Raw genomic sequence first — 22,022 nt, 5'->3', positions numbered from 1 at the left:
GACCCTGTAAGAAACAAGATCTGTGACACTCGAACATCCTAATAATACCTCTATGTCTTATTTCAATAGACTTAAGCGAGCCAAAAAGTTTTAACAGAATGTAATAATTCTTGTCAATAAACATGAACAGTACCCAGTTAAGAAAATGGTCATTTATTTGTTCCTACTGCCACCACTGAAAGCAGGAAAAGCATGTGGTTAACCCATTTTCAGTCATCCTTAGGTCTGAGAAGGATAAGTTCAAACAGAGGAAACTGATGTACTGAAGTTAACTCATTCTACTCTGCAATTTATCCTGACCAACTCCTGGGCCTCTGTGAGCTGCCCGTAATCAAGGATGTTTGGCTGAATTCTGCTAGCTGTCAAGGTTTACTAAGCTGAACCAGTTAATGAGTGATGGCTAGTTTTCATTCCAAGACTTCACATCATCCATGAAGCAATTAAGCCTGTACCTCATGGTCTCCCACAGGAGTTGCAAAGTTGCCTTAGTCTCCTGAGAAACTAAATTCAGTGTATTCGGAGGGGGAAAAAAACCCTATTTAATCATGAGAGGTGTCAGAAAACGCCTTCCCTCAGTGTCTGTGTTAGGAGAGGAATGTTGCCAATTTCTTTTTTTCCCCCTCCATGTTACTTGTATAGCTATTGCTTCTCTTTTTACCTGTCTTTTTGAAATTATAAAGGGCTCCTATGAGTTGTTTATATGAAACCAAGTACCCTGACCCACAGGCAAGGTATTTCTGGAACTGCTGAAACAGCAAGCAAGATAATGATATCATTTTAGCAAGTGCCAGGCAAAAAAGCTCTGATTAACCACTGAAACATGCTCAGTGGAGATATTTGTAAATAGAACGAATGTCACTTTAACATATCCTCTGTATCCGGGCTCCCCCCTTCCTGGTATGCTGTTATTGTGAGTATTTCCTCTTTTGATTCCTGCATATAAGGAAGGTTGTTTGATGTAAGGGAGTAAAAATCTTTTCTGGAAAAAAAAAAAGGTGAGTGTTTGCAGAGATAATGGAAAGATTCTGAACCTCATCCAATATTCATGTGCAATCTTACTACTTTGCATAACCTCCCTCCATCTGCCTCTTCGTATTCCCTCGCTACTACTTAGCCAGCCCGGGCTTTCTCTTCTGATGCTCATTCTCCACAAGAAACAGAAGAGGCATGAAGAAGGGCAGGCTTCTGGGGTAAAGTGGAAGGACCAGATGAGGTTTTCTAAAGCGGATGGTTTTAGGGATGCTAAAACAACTCTTCCTAACACACAGGGTGAACCCCAGCCCAGAGAGCACATCTATCCGCTGGGAGGTGGGGACTGGTCTCTGTCACTCCTTAGAAACCCCTTCAGATTCCATCTGCTTCCAAGGTGCTTCAAGAAGCATCATCTTAAACTTGAAGGAATATGGACTCAAGCAGTTGTTTATGGTGTGGCTGAGGGGGTGGCAAACAGAGTTGGTGATATTTACAAGTGACCTCAATCCTTTCACAATGCCTCTTTTCCTAAGTGTGCATGAATATAAACACCCAGAGAATTAGTGGGTGTGTTAGATCTGTGGTTGGTGGCACTATAGGGTGAACTCTTCGGAGATGGAAGGAGTTAAGAGTATCCAATTAGCTACCAGAAGCTGAATGTCAGCTGGTGTGAATGGTATGTAACTAGGCAGTTTTCCAAAACCCACGCCGTGGCTGCATATCAGGAAGACTGCTATAAACAAATGTGCATGTGTGCATGGAGCCTGATAAGTCAACGAGGAAAGACAGACATGGAACAACAACCCAGCCCGAGGAAATATGCAGAACCGGGTGAGTTTCTACTTTAGGTGAACAATAGCTGTTTCGGAAACAGGTCTGGATGGGCTGTGAACAGTTAGATTGGTCCTCTGACTTTTTATACATTAAATGACTGTTTCAGGGCATCAGAAGCTGGAGTCTCAACTTTCAAATTATACTCAATCACAGCACTGCTAAAATTAGGTTTTAGAAAATATTTAATAGAAAACATGCAAAGATATGGTAAGTGAAAATAGCACAAAGCAAAACTGCACACATAGATTCTGTTATGGAAAATATATAGATACATTTTAAAAGATACATCAAAAATGCCACTAAAATATAACACTGGATAGTCTACTCTAGGTGATAGGATTATATGTGATTTTTGTTTTTTCTTTATACTTCACTTTCTACTTTTTCTAAATGAACTTGCATTAGTTACAGAAACTAATAGAAAAACACAAGTTATTTAATTGAAAAAAAAAATCTCATGAATGAATTGACATGGATAATTCATGAATGGGTTACCTAGGTTGGGGAGTGGCTGCAAAAGTACAAAATAGAACCATCCTTAAGGCTTAAATATTAACATGAATTTGTCTTCATGTACACACCCATTAGTATCTTCTGTCTTACATTTAAACTCTTAGAGAGCAAAGGCTGTATCTAATTCTGTGCAGTGTTTGGCTTAATTAAAAATGCAGATAGAACATAATTTTTATGATACTTATACAAATGCACGTGGTTCTTATTCACTCTGGTAGCCAGCTTGGAAAATTCCTTACTGTCACTGATGCCTGGACAGGAACGCAGAATAAGAACATACATCCTTTCTCCAAATTTAAAACCTCTTAAAAAAACGACTTTTTATGCAGCATGTACATTCATAGGGAAGACTGGCCTCTACTATATTTAAAGTGGAGAGAGAAACAGTACTGGAATTTTCTCTGTTCAAGCCCACTTCAGTGTTACATAATGGATGTAATCCTCAGGATTAGAGTTTGATTTCAATACTAATTCAACTACTGTACTCAGCACTGACTCAGCCCCTGGAATTAATATAAAATAGAGACGCAAAAAAGTTTTTCCACTTAAGAAACAAAACCAAACCCAAACAGAACTAAGTCAAACCACTTGTATAACACTGGAGCCATAAACAATGAAGAAGCGTCCATTGACAGTGTTTTCTAGACCCCTCAAATCCTTTCCTAATGATTCCCCCAAAATATAAGCAAGGTTACTGTAACATCTTAAGTCACTCTCAAGATAGACCTTGCTATCTAAAAATAGTAGCTTCTTATTTCTTTAGTGTAGTAGCTGCAAGAAGATACAAAGGACTGCCAGTATTCGGAGTTGATATTCTTACTAGAAATTTAAAATACAGTGTATCAAATGTGGCCCAAATGAGTCAGTTCCTTTCAAGGTTATCATGAAATAGACAAGCAGGCAAATGTGAAATCCCAGGTGTTTATTAACTTGAAACAGAAAAGTCACTTTTGAGAACTCTGCATCACCCCTCCCTCATTCCCATCACAATGGCTACCATTTGTCAACTTTTCACCAGATGCTTAATGTTACATTTATATGGTCACGATCTTCAAAGAACCTCCAGGAGGTAGGTGTTTTCATCAGTATTGTAGAGATGATGGGTTTAGGAAGAGGCTAGGGAGGTTGTCCAAGATCTCACAGCTCCTCTGTAGCAGAGCTGAGATTTGAACCCAGGTGATGATGCCCAGGGTACTAACTCTTAACCACTAAGGACATGTTGACTTCAGGGAGCTAATGAAGTCAGAAATCAAAAGTAAGACATAAATATAATTGCATCACTTTTAATTTGAGCCTGCTGCATATACACAGTTGGTCTTCCCCTATATTACGCACGATGTCTTATTAAAATGATTACAAATTCTCCAACAAAAGTCTCCTGAGGGAAAAACTAAGATCATTCACTGAAGTAATAACTCATGTCTCTTATTAAGAACATGGCAAAACTGAGGCTTGGGTGTGGTCACCTGAGAGATCTGGAGGAAATCTAGAGGCAAAATTTACCGAATTTTCTATTGCACAATACAATCTGCCTGTGGAAAGCACCCCCTAAACGGAAGTATCTGTCAAAGTAAAAATAAACCCGGTTAACAGCATCTGAAAAATATATTGTGAGTGGGATTCATATTTCTTTCATTTGCTATAGTACATGCACATATTTAGTTTTTTGGTCTTATTTAAACACACACACACACACACACACACACACACACACACACACACACACAACTCTTCAACCCAATCTACAAAACTCTGACAAGGACTACTATCCATTTTGTAGGAATTAAGTAGAGGCCAGCTGAATAATGCTTCGGACAGTCTCTTCTTCGTGATTTCCTCCTGCAACTCACAGGTCATAAGGAGGCCAGGCCCACTGAGGTCTCAGGTTTGCATGAAAGAAATAGTTTGTTCACATAAAGACTGTTCATTCTACCCAAAGTCATAAAAGGCAGACTGACAGATTACTTGGAATGCTTACTTATCAGTTTGTGCTGAGAAACAGAACTTCCCAGAAGAATGTGATATTGGGGCAAGTTTATTATTATTACTTAATTAAAACATTTAATGAGAGCCTACCAGGGGTCAGAATCTGACCTAGCCACTTTCACATTAGTGATTTCATTTAACCCTTATGACAAACCTTTGAAGTACCTTTGTGTACATGTTCAAGCTGAGGAGGCTGTAGCCTGGAGAGACTCAGGGCCTCAGCCAAGGTCATAGAGAGGACCAGTGGAGTTTCTGGCAGAGCCCAGTCCTCAATGCTGAGGTCAGGAGTCTCTGCGGAAAAGTTAAGTCCAGAAGAGCTGGCAAGGGACCTAGTGATCCTAGGTTGATTTCACCAAACCTATGGACTTAAAATGTATTGGCAATACATAGTGGCCAATTGGTCTGCAACAATCAGGGACATCTCTACAATTTTCAGGTCCCCCAACTTCTTTTGGTGGCTGCCACACAGACCCAAAGCTAAGGGTGTGCTTCTGATATTAACATGTTATAATCTCCAAAATGTTAAGTTTAGTTAACATTATCTACATTTATTTTGATTTGTGTCGATGGGATATGAAAAAATGAGTAGACAGGCCGTGGGCTTGTCTCAGTGTGGATTACCTTCTGGGAATTTTACACATAGTTAATCTCAGCCATTTTTATATTGATGTTTGAGAGTTTCAGTTTCAAGTGAGGATATTTTCTGCCACTGTTCCTTGAAATTCAAATTTTGAGGGTGTTCATTATTTGGTACCTGGGCACTAATATATTTACATCTATTAAAAATATATACATAAATATACATTGTAGAAAACTATGTGCCATACTGTGTACTCATTCATGACTAAAACAGGCACTGATACTTTGTAAACTTATCCTAATAAACTCAAAGAATATAGTAAATATTTTATATTTTTTTCTGTTCTATTGAAAAATTTGATAGTTACTTCATACTACCAATCCAGCCCAGACAACTCTAAAAAGTGATTTATACTCATGAAAGTTTCAGGTTAAATAGCTATAATCAGAATTGGTGGTCCTAAAATGAAAAAAAAAAAAAAAAAAAAGGCACTAAAAGGAGCCTCTCTGAGTATGCTTTTAGCATTAATTAACAAATAAATAAAATAAAATTAGCTTCCAAAATAAAATCAGCCTTGCTGTGAACATCTGGCCTCCTTTTGACTTTGAATTGCAGGCCTGGCCCAGAAAATAAATCTTAGTGTGATTGTTTGTAGCAACTTTGAAGACAAACAATATTACTGTGGCCTACCATTATTATTCTCTTTTTAAAAAGTTTCCAAAGAAAACACAGCTAAACTTTAAACAGAAGTTGAGAGAGTAAATGGTTGCCACACAAACACACATAGACATTCATGTTAAGGAGTGAAATGTAAATTTTTAAAATCCACCAACAGAAAAAAAAAATGAAATACAATTTCTGGAGAGAAGTAATGTAGGTAAACATCACTAATTTTTTGAAAGGCGTATCTAAGCATCCAAGAAATGCTGTTTTTATTTGCTTTAAAGGAACTGGAATTTTCTGGAGAGAGCAGCGTGTTGTTCCAATACAGTGAATGCATGAGTCACATTCAAAAGTGGACTTCCTTTAGATTCAAACTGAACAGCTGGACAGGGATGCTCTTTAATTCTTTCTCTTCCCCACCAAAGGAGGAGGTGCTAGAGTGCTTTTCTTACTCTCCCCTCTGTTTATTCGCTGAGCAATAGGGCTCTTGCTTTAGGCGGGTGAATCTGCTGAGCCATGACACATGAGAAGGCTCTCTGGGAGGACAACGTGCTTACACTGAAGGTGGGACCACAAAAGAACCGAAGCAGGAGCAACTGTACGGCATCATACCTCTGGGCCTCTGCTTCCTCACTGTGGGAATCACTCTAGTAACTCTGCACATCCTTTGGGCATAACAATTTCAACTGAGATTCCAAATAACAAGGTGCTATTTCATTTATTTTTATTTTTTAAACGTGTATTTATTTTTGAGAGAGCATGTGTGCACACACTCGCATGGGGGAGAGGGAAAGAGGGGGAGGGACAGAGAGAGAGAGGGCAGAGGCTTGCTTGGGGGGGGAGGGGGAAGCACAGAGAGAGAGGGGGACAGAGGATCTGAAGTGGGCTCTGTGCTTACAGCAGAAAGCCCAACGCAATGTGGGCTCCAACTCAGGAACTGTGAGATCATGACCAGAGCCAAATTCAGACGCTCGCTCAACTGACTGAGCCACCCATGTGCTCTAAAAAAGGTGCTATTTTATATGATTCTCTAAACTACCACTGCAGATGACTACAAAAAAATGTTCATTCAACACTGTAACTCACTTCTAACTAATCGACTATTCTGCTAATAACAGAATTCTGTCAGCATCCACAAACATTTATTGAACATTTACAATGCACAGAACGTTCATCTTAGAGAATAGAGAAGCAGGAGTCTACAATAAAAACACTCCAAGTTTCCCTTACATGTCATATTGTAGATAGACAGAATACAGATTTTCTCATCCAAACTGTCCACGATAGCCTGTGCACAATAAAATTTATAGAAAACCAGAATGCTACAGTCCCTATAGACTTCAGAGATAATCTGGCCTATAGATTTCTTTGTGTGCTGAGGCCCTGGAGGATATGATGTAATAATAAGCTATGAACCATTCTCTCCAGAAAAATGTATATGCATGCCAAATATGGGACTCAATTTTTAGCATTTTACAGACACCCAACTTCTGATCCACTCCCACTGCTTCCTCATACATACCTGTTTCAAACAGGTGATATGACTTGGCCACAGTCACACAGCAGAAACTCTGAACAGCATAAATGGCATGAAACTGAAAATGATATAGACACCCCTCAAAACTCTAAATCACCCTTTTCATCAGAAGTCAGGCTTATCATGTTGCTAGGAAAGGTGAAAAGGTGAAATGTTTTCAGAGGAATACACCTTTCTTTTATCTTAGGGTTCTAGCTGAGCTTGTCACTAGAAAATAGGCAGCTTTTCTTTATCTTGCCCTCAGGCCAGGCCCACCCTTGGTTCAAGGCTGCCTTTTTCTGTGTTTGCCTCTGCAAATCAATAAAACCTGCATAACGTGGCACATTCAGAGAGGGAGCAACTGTGAGAGCATGAATTAGAAACTAGTTTTCAGGAACCTAACTTGAGTTCTAAAGAACTCTGTTAGTCACATAATGGATGTTTAAGAAGTATTCTGAATCATATATAGACTGCTCATTTATTTAGGAAGTGGTAGTCTACTAACTAAAGTGTTAGCAAGTTCTAGAGACCTGCTTTAATGATTAGATGGAGCTAATCTCTAACTACTACATTAGTTTGTTCACATGCAAATGGCTTTTTTTCCAAAACTAAAACATTCATTCTGGGATGCTGCATTTTACTTTTAGCTTAGCAAATTCATCTAATATTGTTCAAATTCAATTCAACAAATATTCTCCTACAAGGCTGTGTGACAGAATGAAAAGGTGCCTGTGTTTTGGAGTCAGTAAGATCTGAATTCAGAAACTGGATCTTCTATACCTAGACGTGTAATATTGGTCTCGTTACTTAAAGACCTGAGTTCCTCCATCTGCAAAGTGGGAATAATATCAAGTTTTGCAAATTGGCTGTGAAAATTAGCAATAATATAGTCTATTATAACAAATTAAAATAATGATTAGTTGTCAAAAATCTGCAAAGGATACACTTCATCCTAGACCCTTCTCCAAAATCTGAATTTACAATGTCTAAATGAGTGAGGATTTAATTCATTCTTAAAATGACTCCAATACTTGATGTAGTTTATTTTGGCATATTAAAAAGCATTACCACTAAAAATTAAAAGGTCATCATTCAAGTGATTACCTTTACTAAAGTACCACTGTCATGTTTTTTGACCAAAAGGAAATCTATAGTACCACTTATGGGTTTATTTAAGTCTTTAGATAACATCGGTGTTTTAAAGTACCAGAACAATAAAACAGTAAAAGAATGGTTTCTTGACATGGAACTTCATGACTAAAAGCCTACATTAAATATTATGCTTCAGCGGTTTTAATGTGTTTTCACACTACCTACCAAGTTTTCAGACTGCATTCTACTTATCCTTTTCAAATTGCTATCAGTATCTTTTTCGTGGGAAATTTCTTACAAATTACTTTGAGAAGCCAAAAATTTACAGTGGAAATTTTTTTCCTGAGTCCTTTTTTAGAAGAAACCTATTCAACAGGCAAATCTAAATAATTTTTAGCAGTTCTAAATGTAGAGAATTCATGACTTCTTACTGTAATTGAAAAGGAACATACAAAGCAATTACTTAGTCACTTATAAAACCCACGTTCAACTTTTGAAATAATGACTAACCTGATAGGAGAGACAAGACTTTTATAATTAAATACTAAAGTCTAGCCATTTGAGATTGGTACAGCAGGTTATATAACTGTCCTCTGCACTCACAATATCCTTTTTTCCCCTTCTTGGATGCATATCATTTTTCAGTAATAATAGAACATGTAACAAAAAAAAAAGTTACTGTAATGTAGGAAATCATTCTAACCACAAGTTAAATTTTTGGCTGAGAGTAAAACCTCATTAATTTGGATTTCACTAGTTTCATAAGGAAAAGAAGGTGCCCATTAATACTGTAAATAAAATTCACTGAAGAATATATTAGATTCTTATGAAAACAAAACAGCAAGCCTTAGGCACTCATTTATTTGGACCATTAATTGAAAAGCATTCATAGCCATGGCAGAATGGAATTTTCAAACCTGGATACTCTTGAAACCTCTTTCAGTGCCCTATGATGGTCATGCTCAAGAGCACTGGAAGAAATGGGACATAGACGACATCTTTTCCTAGAATGATGGGATGGCTCATGTGCACACACCTGTGCCTGGAGCCACTTAGCCCAGTCACTACTCAGCCACGGACCCCAAGCCCCCAGCATTCAGGTGGGGTCATGTGACTCGTTCTCATCAACAGAATATGAAGAGAAAAGCACCAAGTCACTTCAAGGCTATGGCGATTAAAAAGTGAATGCTCCTTCTTTGTGCTTTCTCTTCCACCAGCTAGATGCAGACAATCAAAAGCCTCCGTAGATGACATTATGGGTTGAATTGTGCCCTCCACCTCACATTCATATGTTGAAGTCCTAACCACCAGAAAGTGCCCTTATTCAAAAATAGGATCATTATAGGTGTAAGTAGTTAAGATGAGGTCATACTGGAATAGGGTGAGCCCTAATTCAATATGGCCGGTGTCCTTATAAAAAGGGGAAATTTGGACACGGCAGGAATAGAGGGAAGATGGTACAAAGGGACACAGGGAGAAGACAGCCATCTGCAAGCCAGGGAAACAGGCCTGGAATAGATCCTTCCCTCTCAGCCCTCAGAAAGAACCAGTCCTCAACTTCGATCTTGGACTTCTAGCCTCCAGAACTGTGAGACAATAAATTTCTGTTATCTAAGGCACCCAGCTACAGCATTCTAGAAACCTAATACAGATGGTAAGGCTGGAGGATGGAAGGAGTCTGAGTTCAGGATTCCTGAATAATTGCTGAATAAAAGCAATGCACTGACCATAAGGACCTACACTGGATTGATACTTTAGTAAGAAAGCAAACTTTCATGGTGTCAAACCATGAATTTTGAGGGCTTATTCATTATAACATCTAAATTACCTGATATAATATTTAACTAAGTAATTTAACTTGCAGGTAATTTTTAAAGTTATTTTACATGAAAAAAAAACCCACCATGGACATATCACACAGAATATAAAATCCATGTAAATTTTTAGGATAAAAAGGAACTTCAAAAAAATTGTGAGTTTACAGGAAGATATTTTGGGGTAATTTCCCCAAATCCTCCCCAGGGTACAAATGTACTCTCCTCTGCCAGTAGAAGTAGAATTGCCTCAAGAATTTTAAATAAATCACAATGTCAAGGTTGCTATACATAGTGTAAATGATGTTATAATTCACTTAATTTTTTTTTTTTTTTAATAAATTCAGAGGGGCATTTCTTCCAAGTGGCCCAAGTGTATAGAGTTTTACTTGGGAACCAAGGACAAGAATGAGGGCTCAGTTTTTTCCAGAGTTCTCAATTAATATTATTTGTAATCAATCTGAAGAGAAGTCCCTATGTAACCAAGACCTTTTGTCCTCAAATACAGACAAAAAATGTACTTCCTTTATGATAAGGTAACTAACATGACAAAGTACATCATTTTCCATTTTTTGATTATGTTTTTTTTTTCTTGTGTGATGAAAAAGTAAAAGGATATCTTACCTAAGACAGAGTTTTAATTCAAAATGCCTCAAAAGCTGAGCTGGCAGCTGGATTCTTGTGTTTACAGAAAAGCTAGGATGATTCAGCCTGAGCTCAGAGCTCAATTTAGATCACAGCATCTGGATTCAAAACACATGTGAGCTGTGGCAGCAGGTTTCCAGGTCATGACTGATCCAAGACAGAGACCTGTGACCATTCACCAGAATAACTCCAAATGGAAAAAAGTGCCTGAGGGAGAGAGAAACCTCAGGGGTGTTTGGAAGGCCTGGCCATAGTCAGCCCCCTCCAAATTGCCCAGTAACATAAGCATTTCCTGCAGCTGACAGGTGCTGGGGAGGCCAAGGTAAGGCAGTGGGGGGATGACACTGAACAGTCCCCGAGTCTGCTTTGTCACGGTCAGAAAACATCTCTCACAAATGACTTCTTTCCTGAAGCAGCTATTGTTCAGATTAAACCATGGGAATCTGGTCAATGGAAAACCTTAGAGAGCATACACTTCCTGCTAAGATCTGTGCTTAACTTTGCTTTGTTTCAAAGAGAAAAACTGGGGTAGGGAAAGGAAAAGGAATATTTTAATAGCTTTTTTTTTTTCTTGGTGAGAAGAAATCATAGCCACAGCCAACTATAATGTAGGCTACACACTGAAATCTAAGAGGGAAAATATAGTAGCACAAAATCTTCCCAGCCTAATTTTATCTCCATCAGAATTCACCTCGCTCCTTCTTTAATTTTCCTTGGATGTGATATATCCAGAACACTGGTGGTTTTGCAGCTATGGGTTTTATGTGCAAGAAAAACTACTTCCCCTGCTGCTTTTCCTCACCTTCCCCCTCCGAGGTCTCTCTTTCTCTCTCTCCTTCTTGTCTCTTTGTTGTGAATGTCAGGGCTGTCAGTGTCACAGTCTGACATGATTAGTGTTTCTGACACTACACCAAGAAGCAGACGGAGAGCAAGGAGAGCGGGCGGAGGGGACAAGAGTTAGGATGCACGGCCATTTAAAGCCAAAGGGAAAAAAAGAAGCCCAACCTCCTTTTCTCTGAGGTTCGCTGATTACAGGGCAACTTATAAATCACCCTGGATTTTTCTCATTTATCCAATTAGTCCGTGTTCCTGCTCTTGTGGAGATTCCCTAAGGTGTGGATCCATTCTGTGAGATCAAAGTCGGTGGCTCCAATAACAGAGAAGACAGAATTCGTGATTCAGCAGATTCTAAGGCTGTGAAGTATAACAATCGGCACACTTTGGGAAGATAGCACCAGTCCATTTCGAGTATCGATTCACTGCACTTTGTCACTCTAATGATGTTATCTCATTAAAAGAGATAAATGCTCCACTGTTCTTCCCGGAGCATCTGCTTCTTACTCTCCTCTCTTTTTCAACAGCATGGCTCTCAGCAGCAGCACATTAAAATCAAATTGAAATCCAATGCAAGGCTTGGCGACAGAGCTGCTTACCGAGGCTTCTTTTTAATTGCTTTTTCTTACTCTCGCCCCCTTCCTGCTCTCCCCTCCCCAACAACTATCATCCATAGAAACAAGCAATGTAAAGAGAAATAGATGTAGAAAGTAACCATAATAGGAAGCCATTTATTGAATGCCTATTATATGGAGCCTCCACCACGTCAACATTTAACTTCTCTGACCATGACCTTCCAAGGTAAGTAGAGCAATCCCCAGTGTGCAAGAGAAGAAATGGAATTTGATGGTAACGTACGTGCCCAAGATTACATAGGTAATGGGAGGCTGAGCCACAATTTGAACAAGCGTCCATCCAATGCAAATACTTCTTTTTTTAATCCCCATTTTCATTCATGGAACAAATAAGTAAATATAATTGCAACTTGATTAGAATAGGTAAAAAAAAAAATGTAAAAAAGATGGTGGCAATTATTCTTCAGTCTGCTAATACCCAGGAACATAATGCCACAGGCAGTGCAATAGTTTTGTTTCAACAGATTTCTTATTAAATAAAAAAGGTAGCAATTTTCCATAATGAATGTTTTATACATTATTCCTTTGTGTATCAGGCCTCTAAAGTACACACTATTAAAGTCTATTAAAGTCTGTATTTAGCAGCATTACTAATGTGCCTTTGGGGAAATTATTACAATGAACCAGCATCCGTCTTTCACAAAATTTCAATTGTTAATATTCCTCTTCTGATCTTCAATACACACATCTATTTTTAGCTATAATCAGACCCCATCCAAAATGCCATAATCCCAGCCTAGAGCTGTCACAACAAATTGTTTATGGATTTCAGAAAAAACAAAAGATGCAGATATTGCTAACTTCAACCTTTGTTTTCCTGCAAAACTCACTGCAGTGATTCTATTGTCCTAATTAACAGGTGCTCCTTGATCACTGTGACATGTGATGACACTTTATCTCTCTGGCTAGGGCTGGGTATCTTAATCAAGTGCTTATATTTATATCTAATGGAGACTAGCCTCTCAGGATAATGCCATTTTGTGAAAATCTGAGGGTGGTAAGAAGTTACAAAACTATTCCATAAAAAAAGGACAATCAAATAAATAACCTAGAAGAACATATAAGCTGTGATTAGTAAAATCTAATTTTTTTCATTAAAAGCTAAACATTGCCATTTATGAGAGACTAGAAGTACGTCTTCTGAACACTAACTGAGGAATGTCTGCAAAATAATGTAGTTTTATATACTCTAAACAGGCATCTCTCCTTCTCTAGCGCATTTATTAATTTTATCACCCATTATGTGGTTTTTAAGAATGAAGCCAATGGTGCACATATATTCAAAAGCACAATGTTCTCTGGAAAAATCTTATAGAAAAAAATGTCAGGCTTATGTTATAGAGACAAAAGACAAAAAAGGGAATTGGAAAGAATACGAGCAAAGAGCTACGTGCTGTAAGACCACTGTATGACAAAAAAAAAAAAAAAAAAAAACAGAGAGGGGAAAAAAGGACAATTTGAAGTATTACACTGAAATTAATAAGCTGGGTTGGAAGTAACCTCTCAGTTATGCATTTCGCCTTATACACAGCAATACCATTGTTTGAGATGAGATGTTCTCAACATCGGGCAACTCAACTTGCTTGTTAATATTCTAAAGATGGACAAGCCACAGATTAAGTACCTAAATAGTTATGGTTCCAATCACCAATTAACTAAATAGGATGTAACTTAATTGTACCCATTAAGACCTACTAATTGAGAGAAAAAGGGCAGGGTTGAGGACTTGGAAGACAGATTCACAAAGGTCAGAATTCACTGGCCTCTTTGTTACAGGAACCTGGCCACCAACAGCATCAAAGAGAGAGGTCCCAGCACACATCACATGTCCAAAGAACCTGTCTAATTATGTTGTGGGCTTGTGTGGGCTTAGTTCACTATGGTGATGCAGAACGAGAACCCACCAGTTCTGTCAACATTTAATTAAAGCTCCACATGAAGGCTGGCATGGGGCAGTTCGTCAATTAAGAGTGCAAAAACTTGTAATAATCAAGAAAATCCTAGGCGCTATTCCTTAAATCTTCAAGAAATAGGGATGAACAAGATCCCAAAACCAACAATCACAATGTGTGTGAAGTGCCACTGAAGAAAACAAGGTGAAATTGAATAGCCTCTTTCCTTCAGGTGAAACCTATTTTATGGTCAGTAACTATGGCCACATTTCAATGGGCTTATCATGGTTCAAAACTAGTCCTCTCAGATTTGAAATTATATTACAGTCATGTCAAAACATATCTCTTCTCCTGCTGTGGGGCCATTATGATCTTAAACCAGAAGTCCAGCCTTTCCACTCCAAAGCCTTAATTTGCCTCCTACCTGTTCAGATGCTCCTTCATCTTTTCTGACATGACTGGGAGCTGTTAAGTCAGGCCACTGACACCTCCACCCTCAAGTCAAGGTACTGTCATGTCCACGTGAATCCTGCAGTGGGTGAGCGTGGCCTTAGGGCTGGCGCTGACTTCCAGAGGCACCAGAGCATTATTCATCTGGTGCTCAAATTTTCTGGACAGAAAAGTTCAGATTCCCAATGTATACCCTGGACCATGAAGACTGCTTCTCAGAGAATGGGCCACGAACGCTGTTCCACCATGAGCTCCTCTGAAATTCAGAGGTGGGCTGCACACCTAGGAGACCAACTGAAATGTGCTTCTGTTAAGGAGAAAGGAGGCGAGGCCTTGGTACTGACATAAAAACGTCAATGTTGCTTCCATGGTGGAAATGACTGTATCCAGAGATCATTCTACGTGTAACAGGAAGCATTTCTCAAATAGCATGTATGTTTTATCTGTATTTACATGCACAAACAAACAATATACATGCAAATATTTTAACAACAAATAAGCATAAGCATATTCAGTTCATTCTTTTACATTTGTCTTACTTCCTACTTCATATCCAATCGACTATCCACTACATTATATTGGAGTTTGCACTCCCATACCTCTAAGAAGGGAATTATATTCCTGTTTTCTTCCTAAAAATTCACTGAATCTGCCAGTGTGATGCACATGAAAGAGAACAGAGGTCCAATTTCATCATTTCTATACACCCCACATTTAGCAGAATTTGACTTACATGTAACACAGGTGCTACACTGGCCTTATGCCAACAATGTTCCATTTAGCCTCCCCAACTCTATAAAGCCTTTTTTTTTTTTTTTTAAATAAGGACTAAGGACATTTTCTCCTTAAAGATGTAGAAGGTGAGAACAGATGTGCTATAATGTCCAGGGCACTTACTGCTCACAGTCCAGGGTCCAGCTTCTTAGAATAAGAACTACCAAGGGGCACCTGAGTGGCTCAGTCAGTTGAGCATCCAACTTTGGCTCAGGTCATGATCTCATGGTTTGTGAGTTTGAGCCCCACATTGGTCCTGCTGCTGGCAGCCTGTCAGCACAGAGCCTGCTTCAGATCCTCTGTCCCCCTCTCTCTGCCCTTCCCTCAATTGTGCTCTCCCAAAAAATAAATAAAAAATATTTTGAAAAAAGAACAAAAACTGCCAAATACAGGACATAGGCACAGTCTAGCTTACTGGGTCTCAAACTCCTATCTCAGGACATGCTTAAAAATTACTGCAGACTTTAAGGAACTTCTGTTTATGTCAGTTATTTCTATCAATGTTCACCTTATTAAAAATGAAAACTGCGATATTTGGAACATGAAAACACAAGCATACATCTCAACAGCCACCACAGGGATGAATGTCATTGCATGCCATGTAGCCTCTTGAGAAACTGTACTGAATGTATACTCAAGAGACTGGAAAGGCCAAAAAAAAAAAAAAAAAAAAAAGTCTTAATATTATTATGAAAGTAGTTTTGACCTTGCAGGTGGCTGTGAATGGGCTCCCCAGGCGTTCCCAAACCATAGTTTGAGAACCACTGGTCTAAACTTGTATACATCAGCAAAGTCTTTTGAAGAGCTGGATGAAGAAATGACGCATAATGAGTAAGATGATGTAATGCCATTTAAAAGTTTTGAGTCACTGAATCAAAGGACAATATCTTTTTCTAGAGCATTTCTCTTTTTACTATTGCCCCCAAACCATTAGCACATTAAAAAGCTCCTTTCTGGTAATACGTCAAATAGAATCATTCCCAAGTTCAAACCTCTGTTTTTCCCAAGGGCTCTCTCTTTTTTTCTTTTCATCTGTCACTAAATACTTTCATCCATTCATACCTCAAATGCAAAACAACTAAAGTGGTATTTCCTTTAAAATCCTTGCTTTTTTTCCTGACTTATAATCATATATACAACTACTTATGGTGGGAAAGTTGAAAATACAGAAAAATATTTTTAAAAATAAAAACAAATACATACCATGTACCCACCCTCTGAGAAAACCATTGCCAACTTTCTGGGCAATATCCTTTCAGCCTTTTTATCATGAATATTTAAAAATATAATGAAGTTTGGGGCACCTGGGGCGGTTCAGTCAACTGAGCATTTGACTTCGGCTCAGGTCATGATCTCACAGTCCATGAGTTCAAGCCCCACGTCGGGCTCTGTGCTGAGAGCTCAGAGCCTGGAACCTGCTTTGGATTCTGTGTTTCCTCTATGCCCCTCCCCCATACTCACTCTCTCTCTCTCTCTCTCAAACATAAATAAACATCAAATTTTTTTAATATAGTGAAGTTCATATCTTAAATATAACTTAATGTCTTTTTATATATTATTTTTAGTATGAAAGAAAGTACATTGCAAAAGAAATTTAGAACATACAAGCAAAAAGAAGATAATGCTCTTAATATTATGATGTATCTGCAACTTTCTTTTCTGTGGGCAGACATGTATGTTTTTTAAAAATGAAATAATGAGGGATGCCTGGGTGGCTCAGTCGGTTAAGCATCTGACTCTCGGTTTTGGCTCAGGTCATGATCTCATGGTTTGTGAGTTCAAGCTCTGCATCAAGCTCTGCGCTGACAGGGCAGAGCCTGCTTGGGATTCTCTCTCTGTCCCTCTCTCTCTCTCTGCCCCTCCCCTGCTCTCTTTCTCTATCTCTCTCTCAAAAGTAAATAAATAAACATAAATAAATAATGAGATAATAATAAAACTATACATATTGTTATATAACCTGCCTTCTCCACAGTTTATTTAAAACATGCTTTTATGTCATTAAATATTCCTTCATCCCTCCCTGGTATTTTTATTGTATGGCTGTACCACAGTTGTTACTTTTATAGTTACTATTATCATAATATGTGATGAATATCTTAGCTCAAATTTTGCACACATCCATGGCAATGGTCTTTGGGTAACTGTTATAGAAATGGAATTTCTAAGCCGAAAGGTGTGTATATTTTTGAGGCTTTGATACACATTGTCTAAATTCCCTTGAGAAATATGTTCTTTCACTGTGTCTGGAGAGCCCGAGAGTCTCATTCCTACTTTCACTGAGTACATTTTACAAATCCTCATCAATGTGTAGGTAGAAAATGCTACTTCATTGCTTTAGTTTGCATCTCTTTGATAACTGTTGAGGTTGAGCATTTCCTTATGTTATTTTTTGATTATATTTTTTCATTTATTGGTTTTTATCTTTCTGTTCTTTGCCCCTTTTCTAGCAGAGTACTCATCTTTATCTTAACTAATTTGTAAGAACTCTTACTAAATTAGCTAATTTAACTCTCTGCCGTACATGTTGTAAAGATTGCTCTGGCATGTCTTTTGTCTTTAGGGTAATTCAGAATGCCTCGTGGTGGAAAGAAATTTTGAGGCTATAGTCAAATACATTCTCTTCCTTTATAATTTCTACCACTAGAAATTAATAAGGCCTTCTTTATTCCAGGGAGGAATAACTTAATTTTTATTTGCATTTTCTTCCCTGTCCCTAGTTTCAGACGTGTGCAATATTTCTTCAAAGTCTTCCACAAAGGGGACTTGGCCATTGCCTGCAGCAAAACAAGGGTGGAGATGCACTCAATATAGATGGGCCATTTGGTGATACCACCAAGAGTGTCCTAGAGAGGGGAAGAGAAAATCTTCTATGTTTATTAGTCACCAATTCCTTATATCACATCCAGTAGCTCTGTCAACTTGCTCAAGTGAAAGAAGTTTAAAATGGAAAAAGTTTTAATGTTAGGTGTGTGTTGAAACGTTAAAACCTCCGAAGTAAGATGACTCTCCTTACTTTGGGCAGAACAGAAGCTCTGGATGGCAAAGACCTTTGTTTTGTTCACTGATGTCTCACAAGCACAGTGCGTGGTACACAATACACACTTGGTAAGGGTGTGTTGGGGGAGCTGATGTTTAATCAAGAGTCATGTGTATGCCAGGTGGAGAGCCAGGAGTGATGAGTTCTGAATTTCACTGCTTCGTATTAAGGAGGTGCCAAGAAAGAAAAACTTTAAACGAAGGCAGAAACTCAATTTCAGTTTTACTCTTTAGTTGACTGTAGAGATATTGATCTGAGTGTAAAGGTGAAACTGCCTCAAACTTGGCACAGTAAAATATTCAGAGAAAAAATTCTGTTGGGTAGATATTAAGCAAAACAATAGCATCCACCCACCAAGAGAGATAAGAGATACTACTCAACTTCATTTGATGCTATGGCATTTGTCCAAGCAATAGCAATCAGATCTGGCTTTATTTGAACATGAGAAGGAAGAAACAGTTCTCAAGAAGATTCATTTTCACTGTGTGTGTGTGTGGGGGGGCATTCTGTATAATAACGGAAAAATCGATTAATTTTCAATCAGATGGAGTGTCCTCATAAATTCAAGGCAGACAACAGCATGTGATACACCTTCATGAAAATGACGACCATGAGGGAAAGAGTTTAAAATTGTAATTCCAAGGTTGCTGCTAGGAAGAGATATCTTTCAAGAGCAGAACACTGTTTCCTGTTAGTGTGGTTTTGGGAACTAACATAGTGGTATGTACTGAATGTACATCATTCTGCCCAGTTTGCCTCTACAAAATCCCATCCTGTCTAACTTGCCTCCCATTTGGCTATGATTTTTTAAGTAACACACTAAAATTCTTTCTTTACAGCATGATGATATGTAAATAACATAGTCCTTCTTACTAGCAAAAATTTGTATTATAAAAGCTATATTTATACATATTAACTAGAGAATGCCTGAGAAAGTAGAGAGGATAGAAACCTCTGACAAAATTTAAAGTTAAATCCTTATTACAAAGTTTTGGGTCAATATAAAGATTGGAAAGTCAGCTCTTACAAAAAGATCTATGGAGAATATGGAACTTGGAAAGATGGGTCTTCAAGATTGGATGAGAGCTAGGGAGACTGAGTGGCCTGGGAAAACTTGTGCACCCATAATTCCTCTAACATGTTAGGCTAGAACATGAAGCCCAAAATGTACAACCATTAAAGCCTTAAAAAGGTGAATAAATGTGGGGGTATCCACTATCTACTCTGTATTAATCTTATTAGGATGCACCAGTGTGCTAGCTGTCTGAGGGCTGGAAGTGTACCCCTTCCTGGCGTGTCCCCAGACTCTGCTACACATAGACGTTCAAGAATATGAGTAATGATGGCCCTACCTGGTGGACAGCAGTTCACTATCAGGTTAGCCTGATTATATTAGGCAGACAAAGGGTTAATTCATTTGACCAATGGCCATGGGGGCAATTCCTATTGTTTTCTAGAGAGATCATCTCTAAATAACCCCAAAGAGAGATAGATGTCAATGCCTCACTGTGATCAGAACTGCCCTGTCACTTCACAGCAATTACACTGGAGCCTAGAATATTCTGTCATGCTGCATCCTGACACCTCCCCATTTAAAGTGTCCTGTAAGCTAGCAGGGGTTTGGGAAGGAAAAAGAGTTATTAGAGTGTATGTCCAAGTAAGTGGAAAGTGCACAATTAAAATGTCTCCAACTTTCTAGGAACAAACCTACCTAGAAAATCAATCACACCCACAAAAATATTTCCAGCATTCTAACTTACATATCCTAATTGATGAGATGATTGTCTGGTTTTACTTACACTGAGAAGATCTATTTCCTCCCCAGAGGGTAATCTATTCTTTGTCTTATGCCAAGAAACCCATAAGAAAAATGCTGACCTATGAAGGTTACACATCATGCTTAATCACTACTTTAAATTAAAATAACATAAAATAAAGCATTCATTGGGCCACTTAGACGGAACATAACTTCCCAAAAGCAACAGACACACCTACTGAGACACTTGAAATGTCTGAGGAGTCTGGTTCCCAGCTGTGTATCAAGAGCCAAACCATGACATCAGGCCTTGAGCTGCTCTGGAGAAACTCAGGGCAGGGCCATCATAGCAAGCTGTGCCTGCCAGTCAGAGATTTCCCAAGAGTTGTCTTAGCATTTCAGTATACCAAACTCTAACTAATAGAAGCCAAGGTTTGCAAAGACCACAGTGATGAATCCCCTCTCTTCCCCACTCTCCAGTCGTGACCTTGGGGTGGAATACCTGCTACTTTCCAGTGTTCCAAGAGCTCTCTTCTCAAAAACTGCTTAAAGGTAAGTATTTAAGCCAATGGGGGCGGGGGGTGGGGGGTGGGGGTGGGGGGGTGGTGGGTGGAAGGTTTCCTTCTCTTAGGCTTAACTCAGCCAAATGAAAATCCCTGAAAAACAATTGCTTATTATTTTCTGGTCTCTTCTAGTAGGGTTATGCAGCCACCCTGAGAAGACTAAACAAATGGCCATGAGAAAAATTACCGCTGCAAAGGGTTCTTAGTAAAAGAATCTCAACAAACAAAATGGGCTTTCTCCATAATACCTTTTGAAGGCCACTGTCTAAAAGAGCTGTCCAACTCCATCACAACCCATAGCTAATGTGATAAATTAACCTCTTCTTGTAGACCTCTGGAAATGTCTCTCCCTTGTTTTGGATCCTTCAGTGGCTCTCAGAATTGGACACTTAACCTCCTTCTCTGGACTCATATCTACCATCTTCCACCACTGCAGTGGTTCTCAACCAGGGGTATTTGTGTCCCCCAAGGGATGGACACTGGCCAATGCCAATGTGTGGGTTTTTTTGGTTGTCACAACTCAAGTGGGAGAAAGGGGATGCTACTGAATATCCTTCAATGTGGAAGACAGCCTCTCACTATAAAGAATTACCCAGTCCAAATGTTAACAGTGTTGAGGTTAACAGTGTTGAGGAGAAATCCTGCTGTACCAAGCTCTTTGTTCTCTAAACACACCAGACTTTCTCATATGCTTCTGTGCCTAAACATAGCCTGTTTCCTTTACCTGGAATGCCCTGCCCTACTTCTGTGTCTAAGAAATGACCACTTATCAATCAAGATCTGACTCAAAATGTCACCTCCTCTATGTTGTCCCTTCCATATCTCCCAAGGTTGGATGTTTCTTCTGTGCTTCCAGAGTTTCTGGTACATATTTAATTAAAACCACTAGCCACACTCCCCCCAAGCCTGTCACCTGCTGCAGGCAAAACCCAAGCCCCATTCATTGTTCATCCCTCAGTGCCCATCTGGTAATCACTTGCTACTTGCCGAGTCAAACAAGGAATAAATGGAAATGTTGTAGATACACCTAAGACTCTCTTGCAGAAATGTCTAAGGGACAACAGTGTCCCCAACATCAAAAACAACAACAGTAAATATTTGTCAAATGCTTATAATGTAGATAGGTACTATATTAAGTTAATATGGTGCACATATTAATTCATTTCATCCTTCTGACAACCCTACAAGGTAGGTACTATTATCATCAGCATTTTACAGATGGGCAGATGGGGAAATTGAGGCACAGAGAAATTAAGCCCCTTGTCCAAGACCATCAAAGCTAGTATCTGGAAGGGCTGATATTTAAACCCAGGTAGTCTGGCTCCAGAGCCTCAATCTTCCAACATTCATGCCAAGGCAGTTATATTAGCAACCAATATTTCAGTCAACCAGAAGCCTCTGACAAACACAGTGACATATCCGTAAGACTATACAACCACAGCATGGCTGCCACCTCCTGTGACCCT

At 38.8% G+C, this 22,022-nt stretch overlaps 1 protein-coding gene and 1 long non-coding RNA gene across 6 annotated transcripts in view; one reads left to right on the top strand and one right to left on the bottom strand.

Annotated features, from left to right (window-relative positions):
• Window positions 1-22,022, bottom strand: part of BACH2 (BTB domain and CNC homolog 2) — a 355,806-nt gene that overhangs the window by 237,488 nt on the left and 96,296 nt on the right. The gene's annotated exons all lie outside the window — the stretch shown is intronic.
• On the top strand, window positions 1,607-20,801 carry LOC109263417 (uncharacterized). The gene is made up of 3 exons (XR_002078195.2): window positions 1,607-1,803; window positions 20,474-20,545; window positions 20,689-20,801. It is a non-coding gene; the product is annotated as an uncharacterized LOC109263417 (long non-coding RNA).

The sequence above is a fragment of the Panthera pardus genome, unplaced genomic scaffold (assembly GCF_024362965.1).
Source record: "Panthera pardus isolate Hobbes unplaced genomic scaffold, ASM2436296v1 HiC_scaffold_17, whole genome shotgun sequence".
NCBI classification, from domain to species: domain Eukaryota; kingdom Metazoa; phylum Chordata; class Mammalia; order Carnivora; family Felidae; genus Panthera; species Panthera pardus.
Note: the sequence above shows the minus strand (reverse complement) of the source record. Positions and strands in the feature narration are given on the sequence as shown.